General features: G+C 39.9%; 1 protein-coding gene across 14 annotated transcripts in view; it reads left to right on the top strand.

Annotated features, from left to right (window-relative positions):
• The window catches only part of FAM110B (family with sequence similarity 110 member B), a 114,692-nt gene that overhangs the window by 9,064 nt on the left and 84,837 nt on the right, over positions 1–20,791 (top strand). For 5 of the 14 annotated variants that reach the window (XM_054190783.1, XM_054190785.1, XM_054190789.1 and 2 more), the window contains one exon: positions 14,564–14,606. The exons of 6 other annotated variants lie outside the window; for them this stretch is intronic. The gene's annotated coding sequence lies outside the window, so the exon portion shown is untranslated. 3 more of the 14 variants (XM_054190790.1, XM_054190792.1, XM_054190793.1) reach the window with 3 other exon arrangements.

The raw sequence follows: 20,791 nt of genomic DNA, 5'->3' as shown, positions 1-20,791 counted from the left end.
GTTACAGTAAGCAGATGTGTGAATTACCCTCTCCTGATCTAGGAATATGGCAACTCACAGCAAACACGAGCTAAGTGAGAGAATGAACCATAAAGACCAAGAACTATGTGAAATATCACCCTGCTAATTTGTCTGCGTGAGCTGTATCCAGAAATTATATTAAAGAACAGGAGTGCCGATGAGATAGAACAAAATTCTTGCAGCATACTTTCTCCCAAATGTAGTAAAAATGCAAAATCAAGACAGTGGCCTACTAGTTGGAATCGCCTATGTTATTATGTGGGCTGGGGGGATCAAGGATGAAGGAAAACTGTCGAAGTAAATGCTGAATATGAATGAAAAAATAAGTCCTCCCTTAACACCAGGAGGTAAGGGCTTATTTTCTGTAGAGTAGGAAAACAGACACTGGACTAAAACAGTGGTATAGGACTGTCCTAGAGGACACCTTTGTAAGCATTATATGGAGAATTTAGAGTATTGTGGCCTCCTTGGGATCCAGTGGCACCTCATATAGCATCTCATCAGGTCTCAGGCAGCTGTTGGACTTTGCTTGATGCTTCCTCTGTTTGTACTCTGTGTTGCCTCTGTCCCTGAAGCCCATGCTTGCATGAATGTTTACAGTATGTGCTGGGCTTTGGTGTGTTCACAACCTGTACATTCGCTGTAATTTTGATACTCTGCACTCATGACTTATGAGGAACAGCTGAGGTCACTTGGTTTTGTTAGCTTGGAGAAGAGAAGGCTGAGGGGTGACCTCATGATGGCCTACAATTTCCTCAAGGGGAGGCAGTGAAGGAGGAGGTGCTGATCTCCTCTCTCTGGTGACCAGCAATAGAACACAAAATGGTATAAAGCTGCGTCAGGGGAAGTTCAGGCTGGGCATTAGGAAAAGGCTCTTCACTGAGAGGGTGCTCGGTCACTGGAACAGGCTCCCCAGGGAAGTGGTCACAGCACCAAGCCTGTTAGAGTTCAAGGAGCATCTGGACGATGCCCTTTGCCATGGTTTAGTTTTGGGTAGTCCTGTGAGGTGCAGGGAGTTGGAGTTGATGATCTTTATGGGTCCCTTCCAACTTGAAATAGTCTGTGATTCTATGAAACAGCTGTGTCGTCATGACTGAGCTGTACATAGCATGATGGTGAACCCACATGTCGCTTCCTGGACTTTTTATACCTTAACCTTATAGGTACATCTGCTCATCCTTCTGGTGCCCGGGAGGTGCCCTCTGCATTGCGTTCTGGAGTAGCATCCTTACCACCCATAAAGGAGCACGTACAGTGATGATTATATGGCTGTTCACGTTATATTTGAAACATTTTTAAAGTGCTCTTCATGAAGACTAGACCAGAGAATTATAGGCTTTGGGGAGATAGAAGCTGAATTAACTTGTGCTTTGCTGGCTAAGCAGCATTAATGTTTTCATTACTTGGCCTAAAATGGAATAGGCAAAAGCTGTAGGGAGAGGCCCTGTCCTCCAGCTATGTTGGGTTTAATAAAAGATAGGATTTCTCCTTCTAAACTCTCATTATCCAAGAGCTACTGTGAAGGTATCAAATGATGCTGTTTAGATTGTTGCAATCAACTAATTTGATTTCCATATTACTTCTGGATGACTGTTGCTGAAAAGGCTTTTTATAAGGTGCCGTGCTCCAGTATGAAATCGGATCCTAGCACTCCATCTCCTACTGCATCATGTGGGCTGCACTGCTCAGCTGGAGAGTGGAGAGGCATATTTGCTTCCTGCGCTATCATTATGGTCAGTGCTAATCAAATCCTACTAATGGTGGTAAGCTTTCTTTACTGCTGAACATCAGGATGATATTATATATTTTAGTCAGAGGGAGTCGGTGAAGCTGTGGAGTGGAAGAGCTGCCCACCCTATAGACCCCATGCTCACTCTCCCAGTATCCTTCATTCCCGTTTTGCTGCATGGCCAAAACATTTTCCGTGAAAACTCTGTTTCCTGTAGGTGTTGCAGCTGAGGTGGGACAATGTGGAGACTGGAGGGACAAAGACTGGTATCAGAAAAGCCCTGGCAGTATTGCACCTAATAATTGTGCTGTGGCCTAGGAGTGGACGTGGTTAGTATTGCAGTGCTGCAGGCTGGTAGCATGTCACCCGTTGCTGTGGTTTAAGCCTGAAGGAATTGCAGTGTGAGTCAGACAGGAAGGCAAGAAGACAGTTTGTATTATGGCAGTTGTGATACAGATACTGTCTAATGCAAAGTTGGCTGCTGCGAGGTTCCAGTCTTTCTGCTATGTCTTTCCCATGCTTAGAACTTCCACTAATTTAAAGCTGAATTTCTAACGAGAAACAAAACCTGTTCCTTAATCAGTGTGACTTGCTTTCATGGAATACTTCATTCAACTTTGTGCAAATTGTGAAAGTCATCTAATATTTGAAAATGAAGTCAGCTGTTTTCGACGTTGAACCAGACTGGAGTGCTAGCAATCCCTGTGAAGTCCTCCTTTGGTGAAGTGTAATTTGGTACCATAATATACTGATCTGAGAGAAGCAACAAAATAGTTCTGCACTTAGTGCTTTTTACATTACAATTCTGGAGTTGCAATAGTGGATTCGCCATTGTTTCCTTAATACCTTTTCCTTCTTATTAGGCAATATGTAGAATGCCAAACTTTTAAAATTCACTTTAAGTGTTAATAGAATAAGTGTTGTGTTGGAATGGAGAAAATATCCTCTTGTTCCTCTGTAGAATAGCCATGTGGATGCAACTTTTTTTCTTTATTTGAAGCTGTTTTGCAGAGTAACACAGAGTTGTGTAGATCTTCCTAGGCTGTGATTTTTCTAAAGTCAATGTCAGAACTTACTTTTTTTTTGTACTTGCAAAGATTGCGGTCTCTGACAATGAGATATACCTCACTTTCGTTCCGTTTATCTTGTTCATCAAGTCAAACAGCTCTTAGAGTTACTATCCGTGATCAACTAGCTCATTGGCATGACAATCAACCAAAGTATAAATGAGAATGTAAGAAATACTGTGGTCGCTGCCCTACAAACTTCACTGGCACTTCTAGTGAGCGTTCTCTAAGGATAAGGAAGAGGCATGGGTGGGTAAGGATATGGAGGAGGCAATTACAATGCTGGAGTATGGGCTTTGTACCTCTGGAGGCTCCTGAGAAAGCAGGGAGTGTGCCGTTGGGTTGCTGTCCAGCGTCTGTCTTTTTTTAATATTATCATATCTTTGATCACAACTTCACAGCCTTTGGCAGCTTGAAGCATAGGAGAACTTCTTTCCCCTGCTGAGAAACTACAGATCATACCTGCTTAATTGTTCTCAATTACACGATGGTTTTGGTTTTAACCAGTTCTTTTCTGATTTGGGAAGAAAAGGGATGTGTTCTACATGGAAACCTGTGTACAGCGCTTTCAGAAAATTTAAAGCATATTTCAAAACTGATCTCAATTATCTTGAATTATATAGTTAGTCTTCATCCTGAATATGTATGAAATGTACAGTGATGTAAAATGAAGATGTCTCATTTATTATGTTGTCTGCTCGTAAAATGTAACTAACTAGTCACAAGGGAAAATCCTCTTGGGGAAAAGATTCAATTTAAGTAGTGCCTCACTTTCTCAGTTATTACTTTTGTTATCTTAATTTTTTTGTTTCATTTAGAATTCTTTTCCTTCTAACAATCTCTAGGACATGTATTTAAACTAACCATTAATGCTTCATTTTTGATGTCTGTAATACTTTTACCTTTATGCTAATGTATGTAGATGAACAGGTCAGGACTTGACCTATATAATAAAAGTGCTTTAATTTATTCCTATATACATTCCAGGGTGTGAGTATTTAAATAAAAAAAGGGGGGGGGGGGGGGAAGATGAGCTAGTGCCCAGTGCGGTTATTGCAGCTGGAGACTGTCATTTGTGAAAGGAGTGCAGTTGTCAAAATAGCCACCATCTGATGCTGTTTTGCTGGGTTTTTTTCTTTTCCATCCCTGCTGTAAAAGCAGCTTGTGGAGACACGTCTGCAGTGAGGCAAGAGGCAGAGTGCTCACTCAGGGCAGAGTCTTTCCGCGGTCCTCCGTAAGGTCTCGATGGCAGGACGTGTGCGTTGGCCTTGTCCTTGCAGCGGGTTGCGCCTCATGGCCATGCCTGCCGATGCTCTTGAGAAGAGGCAGCCCCTGGAAAGCGCTGTGGCTCCCTGCTGTGCCCCAGGTCCGGGCTTCCTGCAGTAGCCCACAGTACGTGGCCTGGCCTGCCTCTCCCCGGGGATCGGGGTATGGCTGGCCTCTGGGCTGGACCATACGGTCTGCCTAGCCATCCCTCCAGGATCCTTTGGTGTTTCCTGCCTCTGGTTTTGTGAGGGATGCTCAACAGGAGAGCCACAGCCTGCTTCAAGGGCTGATGTGCCAGGAGCCCAACCGTGCAGAGCACTTGTAGGTCACAGTCAAGGTTTTGCATCGTAGATAGAAAGTAGCAATCCCTTCACATAAAACACTGTGAGAATACAAAAAACTGTTCCCAGGAAAATGTGCACGCATGAGATGGGGAAAAGGAGTTGATAGGAGAGCTCTGGCTTATGATTTGCGCCACTGACCGTGGGACCTGCAGCATTTCTCAACATTCATGAAACGTTATGTGAATGTCTGCAGGTAGTCTTGACTCATCTTGGAGAAAAAAGATTGAATCCTCCTCCCCATCCCTTGGTATTTTTGCTGTAACATGATGGTGTCCACATGTGTGCACGTACAAATAATACTCTTTATTTGAAAGCCCTAAATGTTTCTGTAGGGACCTGATCTAATCTTCTAGATGAGCTTTCCCTTTTTGCAGCTGGTTTGAACTGAATCCAGGGAAACAACTACAGTACATGGTCTGCATCCAAAGAAGCATTGCTCCTCTGAGGACCGTTAGTCCTTAGCATAGTCCTTAGCGGCGGGGCTGGGCTCAAACTTATCTCCTGCCCTGGGCTTTGGAGAGGTTCTCCGTAAGTCCTGAGCTATGGTGTTGCTCCCCTGTATCTTCTGAAGGGCACCGAACAGACTGGTGACAAGGCAGGGTGAGGTGAGTGCCTGGTGAGATCCATTCCCCAGGTCCTTCTCTCGGGTATCTCTCCTAAAATGCCTCAAATGCTTTTACTGTTCACTTACTGTCTCTGCTCTGACTTGCTTTGTCTGGAAGTAGTTACTTCTTGTAGAAGTTCTTGCTGGTGGTATAAGGTAACTTGGCAACATCTATGAGAAATCAGTTATATGGGGAAGAGGTTATTTTGAGATTTTTGTCTTATCTGGAGAACTACCAAAAGCTGGGAAGTGCAAAATACATGTGGGTTTTTTTTTTCCTGAAATTTCACACTGCTTTTCAAAATAAATTCTTCTGCCTTTAAGTGGGTGAGTCCTTGCTGAAAAGTAGCGATTCCCAAATGTTCGTATTTGAGCCAAGAATAAAATCTTTTTTTTATGCAATCTCTTCAGAGCTTGCCTTTGAGAAAGAAAGAATTTAGTCTTCTTTTAGAGACCTTATTCTCTTTATAGAACAAAATGAGTTTGCTTTTCAAAGGGAAAACTGAGAATAGCAGTGAAGATGCTCTGTTGCATTTTTGGCTCAATTTAATGCAGGATAAAGCTGTTTAGCATTTAATACAGTAAACTACTTAAAAGGGTAAGTTATATAATGACCATGAACTTCTAAATAGCCATTCGTATTAGTACTTGATTGTCAGTAACAACATACTGTAATAATATTCAGAAATTAGCAGATACAAAATAACTATCTGAGCCTTTCCTCTTACTAAGTTGAAATCAAGGATGTGGCTTTGTGAGTAGGAAAATGGTTGCAGATATAGTCTCTTACAGATGTTTTTTGGCTTTATTTTTGTTTATGCCTATTTACATATCTTAATTATGTAAAAGTCTTCAGTTTGGAAGCTGAAGTGCTATTTCATTTCTGCAAATATCTTGTAGTATCAGCTCAGCGAGTGCCAGGTTTTAGGAGCTTGTTAACTCGCCTGTGACAGTTTCTTCAAAGCTCAAATATGGCAGCTGATGTCTGACTGCTTACAAAGAATTTTATGGTGTTCATTATTATTTTATACTTGGTAAGGTGATCCTGTAGCTTCATTTTGAACAAACAAGCATGTGTATGGTGTATGGAAACAAGTAAGTTAGTTCTCCGTTGCTCTGTGATGCATCTGTTGGTGGACTGCAGCTGGCTCTTCATATTCTACCACTAGGTACTTTTCTTGCCTGAAGTGGTATTAAGCCAGTTCTGATGTCAGTTGGCTTGTCATGTATGCTTGAGGGGGAAGGGTCAGAAAATAGCCTGCAAACATTTCCACTTCCCCATTTTAAATTGTGGTTTTATTATTGTCAGTGTTGGCTACAAATGGGGTACGAGTTGAACCCGGTGCATGGATAAACCTCGCTAAATTAAATTCCACTCTGCTTTAAGAGAAGCAGCACCAAATGTAAGCAAAAAGTCTCTTGCTGCTTTGGTATTTAAACTTTTATGACAAAATGGCTTAGGACTGACAGCAGTAGTTTCAGTCTCAATGGAAAAATGGAGACTTCTCAAAGCTGCTGCATTGGAAAGCATATCCTTCTCTGTGGTTCTCCATTTTTATTGCACTCTATGCCAAACCTATAATCACAGGATTTAGAAACCCCTCCCCACGCACTTTTAAAAAGTGGACCAATCTTTCCATGAAACAAAATGGGTCCACAGACTTCTAAATGGCTGACATTCATTTAGCTCCCAGGTGCACCAGCAGAGCTCCCAGTTAGAGATAGCAGGAACTCCTGAGGTCCCCAGCCCAGCTGGAAGCTTCCTGCTGTAGCACCTAATGTGACTTTGCTTCATGTCGTAGTATAAAAGTATCAGAAAAGATTGTGTGAGGCAAAAGAAGATGGTATTTAAACATGAACCTTGCTCTTCTACTAGTCATTTTGCAGAACCAGATAAAAGATACTATCTTCTAAGATTATTTCATTGTTAAGGGAATTCTATTGTGTTTGAAGGATTCTTCCTCAGTTTGTGACAACCTTTACCAAGTGCTTAGACTTCATCAGTCAATCTGGGAATTCACAGAAAGGTAATGCAAAGTTCACAGAGTAGTGGTTTGGTATGACTGCGTCAACTTGAATTGTTAGGTATATTTGCAACAAGAGGGTTTTTTTCTGCTTTCTTGAGCTTTTTTCTCACTGTCAAGTCCATTCCCAGAAATGATGGGTTGAGTGTACATGTGTCGCATACAGGTATCATTCTGGCAGAATCACTGACAAGCTGATGTGTGTGATTGCTGCTTGTTTTTGAAGGAGGCGGATACACTGCTTCCTAAGCCAAAAAGAAACTTTTCTCAGACAAAGCTTGATCTTTTTGTAAGTATTTTAAGTCTTGCCTGTGTATTGCAGGTGCATGCCCAGACCACATGCTGCCTGGAGACTGCTCCCTCTGTGGACGGAAGGATTAGAATAGAGTTTTAGCCCTAATCCTGGGTTTCCTGTGCAGATTCACTTGACAGTCTTATTCCTGTTTAGTTGCCTGTGTGTTAAAGAGCATGCTTTTATCTATACTTGTTCTCAAAAAAATGAAAAAAGGCACTAACAATGGTACTTAGATTTATATTGTATTGATGAACTATGTTAAGATTTAGCTGCCTTTTTTTTTTCTTCTCCCAGACTCTTCACAGGGTAGTAATTAGCCATGTGCTATGCAAATTCTTGCAGTAAAAGGAATTGGTTATCTGTTAATTAAAACAAAATGATTGCAATTTTAGATTTAGGTTATTTCAAAGTATCTGAATTATTTAGGATCTGAAGTCTTAACGTGTTTTCAATGAATGCCCTAGTCTACTTTTTGTTAATTTTTAACTCTACTGTAAATATATACGGTTTCTTATGTACAGAATGATATCCTATAATAAAAAACCCACAGGTTCTGTCTTCCCCAGGGCTTGAACTGACCTTCAGAACTTTGTGAAATGTGAAAAATCATTTGATAACTTTTTTGATGGTCTTGTTTTTTGTACTTCTTATGATCCCTGCAGTTTTAAATGTGGTTGTGCACAAATTGAACTTCATCTATGGTTAATATTGGCCCAGATGAAAACATACAATTAAACTTGTTCACCAATGTGTTTAATTGATCAAGAAGTTGGTAAAAGACTGTTTTCTCATTACAGTTCCTTTTGTTTAGCTTCAAAATTTTTGTATTTAGGGAGCTATTTAAATCATCTGTCATCATTAATTAAAACAGTTTCTTGGTGTTCTAAGAAATTTAAAATAAATGTTTTTTAATTGTGTAGTAATGGCAAATGATGGTTTTCTGCTTAAAGAAAAAGATATTAGAAGCATGTTTGTGGTGTGTTAATTTTTTGCCAGGTTGTCATATCTTAATTTCAGTTTCTTTACCAGTCTATTGAAAGATTGGGCTTGATGCTCTGGTGAGACTTTGGAGGGTTGGTGTGAAAATCTAAAAAATCTAAAGTCAAAGCTTCAGGGGTTTCAAAAGCTCTAGGTTAATAAGATAGTTTTGCATAGAGATGCAGTTAATTTAGATTTGTAATAGTACCCACTGTAGTGGATGCTACAAAAATATAAGTCTGTGGTAAGACACACATGAAAATGCATGGAGGTAAGCGTAGTTACAGGGCTGCTTGGAAAATTTCAGATGTTGGCAGTTTCAGTGATGTGTTTCTGCAAAATGATTGCCTGGATTCCCTCATTCTCACTAATCAAAAAGATGCTTAAATGAAAATTAAGCTTGTTTGGAGGTACTGCTAATTACCTCGTGTCCCACATAGAGGGGAGCCATGAGCAGCCCCCCTGTATGGGGAAGGGGAGGGAAGGGAATTCTTCCGTCTCTGATCCATCTATTTGTAATCTCCTACTGTTATTATTGAGAGGCCTAAAAATATACTGGATTCTGTTTCAAAAAGATTGAATATGCGTTACTGTAGGAGCAGTGTTTTAGATAGTTTAGGCAAGAAAATAGCTGCTGTATAAAAAGGCCTATGTAAGTGTAGTCTTCTGTTGGCATGCCTTTGGGACAAATTAATTTGTTTTCTATACAATTGAGTGCTGTGTTTTTTGATTCTTGTAGAAGCACAGCAGTAAGCCTTGAGCACAGAATAAATTCTTTATCCTGTGTGATTTGTGTGTATTTGTCTTTTAAATCTGTTTAACAAAGTAGTGCAACAAATTTGGGATTAGCAACATGCTAGTTACTTGCTGAAGGAGGCTGCGACAGAAAAATGGGGAAATCACATTTTTTGCATTAGGTATGATTAGTTGGCACAAAGATCAGCTGTATCATGCATTTCTTTTCAAACAGTTCCTGACCTCTCGAGTGCAAGGAAGTTGTGATCCAGCTGTAGCAGTATAAATTTGGCAAAGAAAATAAGCACGGGTTTTGTGCGGACTTGTATATTGGCAGTAAAATATTCTCAGCTCACGGACTTTCCTTTTACTTCTCACAAATTTAAAAATAATGTTGATTTAATGCCAACTGTCTGTTGTTACACATGCCTGTTTGTATTTTAGTGCACTTTACTGCTTTTAGTGGCCGTATTTTTCCTCTGGATCCACTCTGACACCTATGATATGGAGAGCTGTTAATACCAGTTTAAATCAGGTATCGCTTGCAAAAATTTCTGATACATTATGAAATGAGTTTCAAATTTCAGTAAGATGAAGTCTGGACTGTAAAATCCTACTTTTAATCTAGGCTTATTTGGTTAGGCTGTGTTAAATCCATTCCTAAAAATACTCAAGCTTTTTTTTTATTATTTTCATTTGGGATCAAATATCTTTGAACTGTGTAGACACACACCTGTGCTCATTTTAATCCCTGTGTAGTTTTCATCAATTATCACAGCAGGCAAGAAGAAAATCAAATTGTAAAATGCTTTTGAAAAGTAAATACGTTCAGCCTGGGGTTCAGGTTTCTGTTTTAATCAAACATCATCTGTATTCATGTTCTTACACAAAGCTGGGTAAGGGAGGGGCAAGAAAACCTTTTTTTTTTTTCTTTGTTTTCATTGTGAAATATCTGTTTTGAAGTGCTGTGGTGTATGATGAGTATAATAAGTTAGTGTTTGTAGGGGGAGGCTGTGGTGTGTGTGTATATGGATTTTTTTTTTTTAAGCTAGGAGAAAATCTAGGTCAAGAGATTTCATTCTTATTAATAACTTAAGGCTTTATTCAACAAAAATTATCCTCCATGGCTAGAAAGCTTCCTGACTGGGGATGCACTGGTGAGGGAGGAACCTGCCACCCTCAAACATTGATGGGAGCATCTCCCTTTCTGTGAGGGCATTAAAATACTCACCTCCCCCCATGCGTTCTTGATCCCCACCATAAAAGCTCACAGGGATGTGCTCTTCTTCTGTTTCTCAGTGTGGGGCCATCCCTGGGGCTGGGGACCCTCGGAGTTTCCCCCCCCCTGCCTCAGCCCCCATGCCTGCCCACTGTCCAGCCTAGGCCCCATGCCATGGCTGTAGCCTTCCAGTGCTGCCTTGGCCTCCTGACCGCAGGTGATCACATTCATAGAATCATAGAATGGTTTGTGTTGGAAGGGATGTTAAAGATAACCTAGTTCCAGCCCCCTGCCATGGGCAGGGACACCTCCCACTAGACCAGGCTGCTCAAAGCCCCATCCAGCCTGGCCTTGAACACTTCCAGGGATGGGGCATCCACAACTTCTCTGGGCAACCTGTTCCAGCATCTCACTACTCAGAGTGAAAAATTTCTTCCTGATATCTAATCTAAATCTACCCTTTTCTAGTTTGAAGCCATTACGCTTCATCCTATCACTACATTCCCTTGTAAAAAGCCCCTCTCCAGCTTTCTTGTTGGCCCTCTTTAGGCACTGGAAGGCTGACGTAAGGTCTCTCTGGAATCTTCTCTTTTCCAGGCTGAACAACCCCAACTCTCTTAGCCTGTCTTGGTAGGAGAGGTGCTCCAGCCCTCTCATGATCTTTGTGGCTGTTTATGGGAACTCGCTCTCCGGAGTGCAATCTGAGAGGTCCCCTGAAAGTCCACTAACTCCCTAGAGACAAGAAAACCAAATTCCACCCAAAACCAGGGCTTGTGGTGTTGCTAAAATAAGCTCTGGCCACAGGACCAAATTTTTTTTTCTTATGTGAAAACATCCAAGTCAATGAAATAAATATATTTGAAAGCTTGCCAATTCTTGTTTTAATTCATTAGGAGATACTAAAACATGAAATCTCTCCCTTTGCCTCGTCTGGCTTTCCTATTGCTCTTCCTCAGCAGTCACTTCCCCACATGTTTAGCTCTGCAGTGCCAGCACCTTGGCCTGGTGTTAAATATGTAAACTGAAAAAATTGGGAAAAGTGCTGTTAAATATGTAAACTGGAAGAATAGGGAAATTCTTGGCTCTTTCAGATAATCTACTGTATTAGGAGTTTAAACAAACTCAGGGAAAACAGTTGTTACGAAGCCTGTAATTTTCCCTTAAGCTTCCGTGTCACCCTAGAACCAAAAGCAAAGGTAGTTAAATTAGGATAATTAATCGTGGAACAACTTACACAGGGTATGTAATGAATTTTCCATCAATTTGCAAGTTCTGTAAATCAAGATAAGAGGCTTCTCTGAAATATGCTGTTCATAAGCTATGGCTGTTGTACTTCACAAAAAAATTACATTAAGTAAGTTAGATGCCATCTGTGTTGGCATCTTGAAGTTGTTTCTGGAGTACTTCCTTCAAATGTGAAGGCTTAGAAAACTAGTCTGTATTTTCATGTCTAGCACTGCATCAAGGAGTGCAAACTCGAGGGATAAAAGGTCATTTTAAGTTAAAAAGTTCGTGTTCAGCATTCGTATATTGATGCTTTGCTTTAATGCTGTTCCTGCCCAAGATCTTGTGGATGTGGGAGGAGAGCAGAAAGCCTGCTCGTCTGCTGATCCAGGACCTGCCAATGATACCTGTCTGCCTCACAAAACTTGGTTTTGTGCTGGCAAAAGACAAGAAATATTATATTTATCGCTTTCAGGGGAAGTCCTCCAATGTGTGGAATTGCAGGTCCTAACTTCCCACAGTGAGATGTGCAAAAGCCTTAGATGTTGTAGTCAGCCCCTGTGACTAATGTAATTGCATCCTCTTCTTGATTAACTACTGTAGATGTGAAGCAGACTTTGAAGCAAGTCAGTTGACACCCACACAGAACCAAATTATAACATCCCGAATAAATTGCTATGCAGTGTAAGTGCTAAAGTAGTGTCAATACAAAGAAAGTTTGTTGTCAACAGTTCTTCATATGTTGAAAAGAGCTTGAAATTTGCTCGATTAAAAAGTTAACTTGCGTAGTTAGGTTATTTTCATGTAAAATGAACAAAGATTATAAAGATCATCAAAACCAAAAAAAACACAGGAGAGAAAAATGTCAAATGTGTTTTAAGTATGCCTATCAAATTCTGTTTACATCCCACGTATTTTATTGTAACTTTTATAGTTAGTGACCAAATGATGACTTTTGGTATACTACTTTTTCTTTGACGTGTAGTAAAATAATCATTCCCTATTTTTGTGGCAAGCAAATTGAAACATTCTGCTTGAATTGCATCATGCGAAACCCTTCAGGAGGGTCTGAGGAGGCACACCTCTGAAAATGTATCTCCTTTTTTGTTAGCACACAAGCATAATAACTGGAAACTTGAATGCATTGTTTATGCAGTATGAAAATGCGGCAGAAGAAATGATAGCAGTGCAATAAAGATCAAGGTAGAAATCTCTTTAGATGTTAGACTTCATTTTAAAGTTTGTTCCTTTTGTCTTTAGTGCTTTTGATACTTAATTTTGTGTGTTACACAAGCGCCTTCTTAGATGCCTCATATATTTGAACTTACAATTGAGAATGTTCAAATTCAATATTTGGGGTTTAATACTTGTTTGGGTGCCCATCTGTGTAGATAAGGTGCACAGAATTTTCTGCAGGAGCATCAGCGTATCTGATACAGCAAGTGTTATCAACTTGTACAAGGGAAAATGCCATAGTGACATTTAGTCTGGTAGAATCACCAAAATACGCATTGTTAGGAATATGTGAGTGCCTTCAGTGAAAAATATGTATTTTGATATACAAAAAAATGTTGCAAGTATTTTTGGAGATCTTTTTGTAACCCAGATGATCAGCATTATTCTCTTAGTTGTGGGATCATTTGAAATTCCAAAGATTAAGCAGTGCAAGTGTTAGTGGTCCATCTCTATTATTTAAAAAAAGAATTGCTAGGTAGTTGCAGAATGAGTGACGGGGTAGGGTGAGCTCTTAGTTGCCCTTTGGCTTCAGGGTAGAAAAGAGATGTTGCTTTATGGACCAATGATGTGCAACTGGCAAGTTGCGACCTCCCATGTGTCCTATCTCTTCCTTTCTGACTGCTGCTGTGAAATAACTGTCTACTTTATGAATTCCATTCCTATTTTGAAAGCTTTTTAAAAAACATTTTATGCTCTTTCCTTCTTCCCTGACCTCAGTGCTGTTAAATGAGGATAAGAGTTATCAAAGGAAAACTATGCATGTGGCAACCCATGGAAAAGCCCTATCATCTGTCTGTGGCTTTTCATCCTGCATCTAGTGATGTGATGTGACTGCTTCACGTCTTGCTTGATATTTTTATTTATAAGGTATAAGGAAAGTGTCATAAGTTTATGTTTGAGCTGTCAGAACAGTGTGAGAATATAGTCTCTTAAGCTCCACTCCTGGTTTGACATTTGGCAAAAAAAGTGTCCCAAATCAAGGTCAAACTGTTGCTGCTTTCATGCCTTCCCATAGTGACCTGATACAAGGTTGATAAATGTTTATAAAAGAAGCAGTAAGTGGCTAAGTCCTCAGAAAGGAAGTGTAAAACCTTCTGATTCAAACTGTTGATTTATACTGCTCTTAGCATTAGTAGTAGGTTTGGCTGCTTGCCCCTTGTCTGTGTTTGCCAGCTTCCCGCTATGTGGAGCAGAGCAGTTGCCTGGATTCACTTTCTCTGGGGTGTGGAAGTGCTGTAGCACTGCACTGGAATTTTGGGTAGTAATAATTTGTATTTTTATTAAAATCTTTTAAACAATAACCAGATTTTGATAACTAGCTTTAAACAAAGAGAAGTTGTCATGGTTTAGGCTGGGCTGGACGTTAAGTGAATGACAGATGCTCTCTTTTACCTCTCTCCCTTCCCACAAGAGAAGGGAGAGAGAATAAGGGAGAAAGGCTTATGGGTTGAAAAGAAACTAAACTACTCTAATGAAACATGAAAGTAAAACTAAAAAGAAAATATAATACTACTAATACAAAAATAAATAAATAAATACAAATACATACAAAACCAATATTGAGCTCCCAAGGGTGACGATCATGTCACTGGCAGGTCTGGGAAAGTCCCAGTCTGGACTCAGTGATGGATGGGATCTGTATTCAGGAGTGTGCAGATTGGGATCAAAAGCAGAGGAACAGAGTCCTCCTCAGATGCCAGCCATTGAAGAAAGAGCCTGAATCCTTTGATCCCTTAGCTTTTATACGAGCATGATGCAGATGGGATGGAATACCGTGTTGGTCAGTTTTGTGTCACCTGTCCTGTCTGCTCCTCCCTACAGGTGCGAACCCTCTACGTTTTCCTGCTTCTGACCTTCCAACTTGGTATGTAACAAAATTAGCTGACGTTGATTGTTACGGGAATAAGTATAAGCAAGAGCCTCTCTGCATACCGTCCTTGGTATTAACTATAAACATGAGACCTTATCACTCAGCAGACAGTGGTTTGAAAAATATGCCGTTAACTTCAGAGTGCCGTTAGTTAGAAGAGACTTAACTGAAAAGTAAAATTACTGAAAAGAAAATTAGTTCTGTTCTATCTTGAACCAGGACAAAAGTAAACAATTATGGGATCCTATGTATTTTTTTTTATTTCTGTACAGAATTACCTCAAATGGCCCGTTTCTGAGCTAGAGTTGCATCAGTGTATGAAGCTGTTTCCTTCTCTGCTTCTCAAAATTGTGGTGTGCAGCACGAGAATGTTGTTATTAAATGCCTGTGATGAAGGTAGATTTTGAAGAACTGGCATGTTGTGCTCAATTCCTGCTTTTGTAACCATCTACTGGGTTGTCCTAAGCACTGAGCCCATGGCCTAAGGGTGGGCTCTGCTTCTTGTGGTCCAGGGAGGAAGACTTTTGGTAAGACATCCCATCTCTGTGCAGCACAGGGCCTGATGCAAGGACTCTTTCTGCAGCCTCATTACAGTTGGATCATTCATATCCTATACCCAGCACCCTCCTTCCTGCAAGTGTGATATGATTTTACTGTTCCTGTCAGTGATGATAGTGAAGTATTGAAACAGGTCACAAAGGGAGGCATTAAACTGCTTGTAGTTTTTTGTAGTCCAGTATTAGGTATATTTAATAACTACATTAAAGCATGATTATTATTTTCTAGGCAGTGTTTGTGGTGCCTGTACTCTGAGGTGTGTTAACCTCAGCCTCCCTGAGTCCCCAGCTTGGTCAGTAGTGCGGGGTCCTGGGGAACTTCCCAGTTACACACTGTCCCAGGGAGCTGCCCTGTCGTAGGTGTGATGCAGGCAAAATGTGGATGTCGGAGCCAAAAGAGTCGAGCTGGGTCCCCAGGCTTGGCTGGTGACAGGGAGTAGGACTGACCGCTGCAGCAGGCAGCAAGTCTCTGCCTGGCTGGAGTCTGTACGCTACTATATATTGCCCTTGTACCTGGCTTTTTTCAGTGTTGGTGTGTTTTATAAACACTTGGGTGTCACTGTCTTGTGCTTTGGAAAGTAAATTTTGGAAGCAATCTCTGATTTATGTCCTCTTTGTATGTTTGACCCTGTGGCCTGACCCCAAGTCAAAGCTTTGCTTATCTTCTTATTTCCAGCAAAGTGGACTGTGGGGGGTTTTTTTTGAAGACCAGATGCAGAATTAGTATTTCCTGTCACAGGCAATATATCTGTTTCATGTCTCTTATTACTAACACGTCATCTGTTAACTGATTTAAAGTCTAAAACTGAGTTCACCTGTCTGTATCCTTTCCTCTTCCAGCTGTGAAACATCCGAAGAGAAACAATTACAGTTGAATTACCAGGAACCAAGTTAGTCTTCCTGGTTATACTGAGTTGTGAAGAGAGAATTGCATAGTCTGGGTGGGATGCAGGGTGAACAAGTGGCTGTCCTCAAATGAATGTAGATTAAACTAAATTCTTGCTACTTTGGAGTTTTAATAATTTGCTGATGAAAATTCTTTACCTGGAAACTTGCATGCAGAAGTGTGGGGTGGAGTGTCTTTCAGGCCAGAGGAAAATCTGCCTTTACAGTCTGTAACGTCCATCTGCATTTCAGTCACGCCCAATGAAACAATAAATCGATGACTGTTTCCCTCAGCTGATTCCTCCTTCCAGTTGTTCCTTATTTTTTATGGAGTGCACAACTGTTTTATTTTTGATGTTTTTTTTTCTTTTTTGTACTCCGTGTTTGCAAATGTCTCATTATTAATAATTTGTACTTATTCTAGTTCTCAAGGTTATATTGTAAATTCAGTTCTTGTTGTGTTGGCCAGTGAGCAAACAAAGGTGACTTGAAACTCCTCCAAAATGAGTGCATGGGCTCGGTGTTCAGTAACCATCTGGCACTTTCATACTTCTCGATCTGCCGATAGATCTGATGAAAGCGCCGTACTGCCTCTAGTCATTCAGGTACTTTGAAGAACCACTCTTGCAGTTCCCTGGCATCATTCCCTGGCAAAATTGCTTGGGCAAGTTTTACCTCAGCATCTAACTGTGTCCTGAAAACCCGAGAGCTGCCTTGATCTGATCATTTAATGGGATTGGGTGTCACTTTATTGTTTTGAATGCGGGTCATTGTTCCTTGGTCATACCTAAGGGAGAACTAACACATCTCACGTGGTGGTTCAGAACCAGGATAGGAGGCTTAGGACTCCTATGTCTCTTGCACAGCTTGTCTTATGTGGATAGGGCAGGATGAGGGGAAGATGACAGGCTACATAAAATTCGTGTTGTAATTTGTTTAAAAACCCTACTTCTCCAACTGTGGCTGGATTTGCAACAAAAACAATCACAAGTCCAAATCTGTTGAAGGCATTAAGTAAGATCTGTCTAGCTTTGATGTTGCAAAGACTTTTGAAAGTGTCTATGTGTTCCTGAGTATCTTTCTTAAAATGCTAATGGCATCACTATTAAAAGTCAAGAGAGGTGTCACCCTTATCAGGTCTAAAATCTGTCTTATGTGTAGTTCCTGCTTTTAGTTCCATGCTTTTCTTATGTTTAGTAGAGTTCCAGCTCTACCCATTAAGTGCTGCTAATTTTTTGAAAGTGTGTTGTGAGAATGCAGACAGGGTAGGGTAATGTATGTGATTCCCTCTTCAGCTGTATGTAGTTACTGTCATGTATATTTTCACAAATGTCTTGTCCTAAGATTTCTCCCAAATAGCAGGCAAGGATGGTGATAGCATATGGTTGCTTCTAATGTCTGTCTTAAAGGCAAACCAATTACTTCGCTTGCATCTCATGAGCTACAAAGTGGTTATGCTTTCATGGGGACTATGAAAAATGAATAAAGTTAAACTGCAAACTCAAAAAGAGGAGAGTTCAGAATTTTGGTTTACTTCAGGTGTTATACCCAGGCTGTCGTTTATATTTTGGACATAATTCTCTAAGATCATGTATGCTGACATGCTCCCTGGGTCATCAATAAAGACTCAGAGAGTACGCTGTTTCTTTTTTTTATAAATGGAAATCTCCAGGGCTGTGTCCAAGACTTAAATCATTTTTAAGACCTCCAAGCCATGAATCTCATTGGCATTGGTGTCCCCAAATGAATGATTCTTAATTGCTTTAATGACGCCCTTTTTTGGAGCTTAATTAACTTTTTTATAACTGCTAGAGAACCACCATAAACTCTTACAAAGGGTCTCTTTTGCTTTAATTTCAGCTTCTGTTCCCTATTTTATGGTTCTCTGTAATGTTTATAGTAATAAGACAGTGTGGTATTTTTCTATTTTCTTTCACAGGGAAAACTTCAGAAACTTGATGTTCTCATTGAATTTCCTAGTCATATTTACTTAAAATAAGTCATGGTACCAGGCCCCTTCTTAAGCCTGTCTTCTCTTGTCACTTGAATCATTGTACTTCCCTTTTGTCATTTGTCTTGTTTTCCTTACCGCTTCACAGCCTTTCTTTCAACTCTTAGCTTGGCCGTCACCACTGAACCCAGGAACGTTCGCAAGTTATACAGGCTTTCTTCTTTCAAGTTTGTTGGCAAGAGGTTACAGAGACTGAACGTGGTAGGAGACTGTATATTAGCATATAAACTCGGTTCATAAATTCCCAGTTGCAGTTTTTAGTTGGTACCTCTTGAAGTGTGTTTGTGCTTGCAGCTGGGGCCTGCTTTCAGTCATCTGCTGCTTTTCAGTGGAGTTTCTTGAAGGAGTGGTTCCCCATGATAGATGTGTCCATCCTCTTCAATAACTACCTATCTTAGCTGTTTGTTTTACCAGACCTAAATCCAACTGCTTTTTTTGTTGTCATTAATTTGCTTGACATCTGACTGCTGTTCCTCAGGCGCACAAGAAGAATGGCAGGATGGAAACCATCGGGTCCGTCCATACTGCTGCTTTGTTCAAGTTCTGTAATTTCTCTGCCTTCTATTGCCTTCCAAGACAGTTTCTTCCTCAAGAGACACACCATCTCTTTTTAGTCATCTTTGGAGTCCTGTTTTACTGGGCTGCCTACTGATGCTTAAGAACCCTAATGATTTTTAGCATAATGTCTATACTTATTTTCATTTTTTTTTAATTCTAGAAAAAGAAAACGCATCCTGCAGAACCAGGTAGCACACTTGTTTTTCTGTGTTCCTTTTTTGTTGTTGTTCTTAATATTTTCATGACTGTGATTCATTCCAGGAAAGTGATAGACTTCCATTAAGAAGTTCCTAGGATAAATGCATTTTTTATCATTTACCTTTATAAACTTGTAAGAAGTCCAGTGAGGAAGGTTGGAAGGACAGAAGCTCTGATTTTTGTAATTAATCATATGGTTGTATTAAGGACTCTTTATTTTCCTGATAAATGGTACAACAGTGCATGCGCATCATAAAATGACAACTTGTCTGTACCTGATGTGTGTATTTCCATGGACACAGAGTGCTTAATCCATAACTGATACAAACCTTAAATGAAACAGTCAGTCTTGGAGACTAGAAAAGAGTATCTGAGAATGTGGGCAGAAAACTAACAAGGGTAAAATGAAACTGCTTTTTGTCTTTTCTCTTAGATATGTTTTTCAAACATGCATACTTATAAACCAGCAAACAAAAATTTAGTGTGCCTGGACTTGGTAATCTGCTTCTAACTGAAGCTTTCTGTCAGTATAATTAACGTTTAGGACATTAACGTACTTTCTGCTTCTGTAAATGTACTGTAACTTTCACTGACAGTATATCGTGGCTGGGTAGCTGGGCTGATCTAGAGCCTCCTACTGTGATGCTCACAGCTGCAAGAATAGTGGTAGTGAAACTGTGAGACTTTTAAAGATGCTGCTACTTACCAGTTGATGTAACTCTTGCTTGGAAAAATTAACGGTATTTTCATCAAACTTTGTGATGAGTAAGGCTCTCCTTAGTTTCTCGTAGACCTCTTACTTTGTGATGAAACTTATTATTCTTGGTCTAAGTTGGGGTGAATTTTTTTAACAGGTATGTATAAAATCAAAAAACGTGAAAGTTAAGATTTCCAGCTCAGAAGTAAAACCTCCAATATTGAAGACACTTATGCATTTATTTGCCAGGAAAAGTAATATAGAGTAAATAGTTACTATAACACCATGTGAAGTATAAACATGTTAACATTACTTGTGGGAAGCCTGGCTTCTGATTTTACTGTATTTCTTAATTTGATTCTTCCATCTTTTCAGTGGTTTAATGCTGAATAAGTGAGCAGATTACAGCTTAGTTTTATTGTTGCTTTTAATGAAAACGTATCTGTCTGCAGGAGTAGAAACTGCTGAAATTAGTGGATATGGCACCTTCCTAACAAAACTCCACCAATTAATGTTTCTGAAAATCATGTTCTCTAAATTGGCTACACCTTCTAATTTGTTTGATGTGAGCTTTTTACCTGAAAGCTATAGAGATGTGAGAGTAGTGACTCTCGGCACCTCCTGCCTGTGAAAATTTAGGGTCTGCATTAAACAGCCTGATTTTTAATTTTTATTTTTTTTTTGTCATAATATCCTTAGGTAAATATTTCCTTGTTTCTAGTCATGTGTATGGCTGAGATCTCCTATGCCTCTTCTGCTTTGTTAAATAACTTTATTCTCTCTCAGGATCTGTGCTCTGTTTGGCTGCAGAAAGTATTCGTATCTCTTTTGGCACAGAAAGTATATCTTATTTATTTGAGTAGCTAGATTCTTCCAGCTGCTTAGTTTCAGTTTCCTGAGTTCAGTTTCTCCCTAGTGACAGCAATTAAGGTAACGCCTTATCAAAGCATCAAGTTATCAAATGCTTAATCGTCTGCTGTTGAGTTTCCATATCAGCTTATTTCTTTGTCAAGAAATCCTACGTTTTTAAAGACTTTAGTTTGGATTATGGAAACCTCAGGGTAGACTCGAGTAAGGTTTGAAGGTTTAAATAGGTGCCTTTGGGATTGTTAGAATAAGAAGCCCATTCATTCATTCACAGATCCTTCCGAATTAGGTTTGGCTTCTCTTCCTTGAGATGTGTATTTTTGTAAGTACTAAAACTTTGATTTCACACTTAGCAAGAGAATGAAAGAGAGGAAGAACATAGCAAGTGAGGATGAAAACTCTTTTT

This window comes from Rissa tridactyla, chromosome 2 (assembly GCF_028500815.1).
Source record: "Rissa tridactyla isolate bRisTri1 chromosome 2, bRisTri1.patW.cur.20221130, whole genome shotgun sequence".
Taxonomy (NCBI): Eukaryota; Metazoa; Chordata; class Aves; order Charadriiformes; family Laridae; genus Rissa; species Rissa tridactyla.
This window is presented reverse-complemented; position numbering and strand designations above follow the sequence as displayed.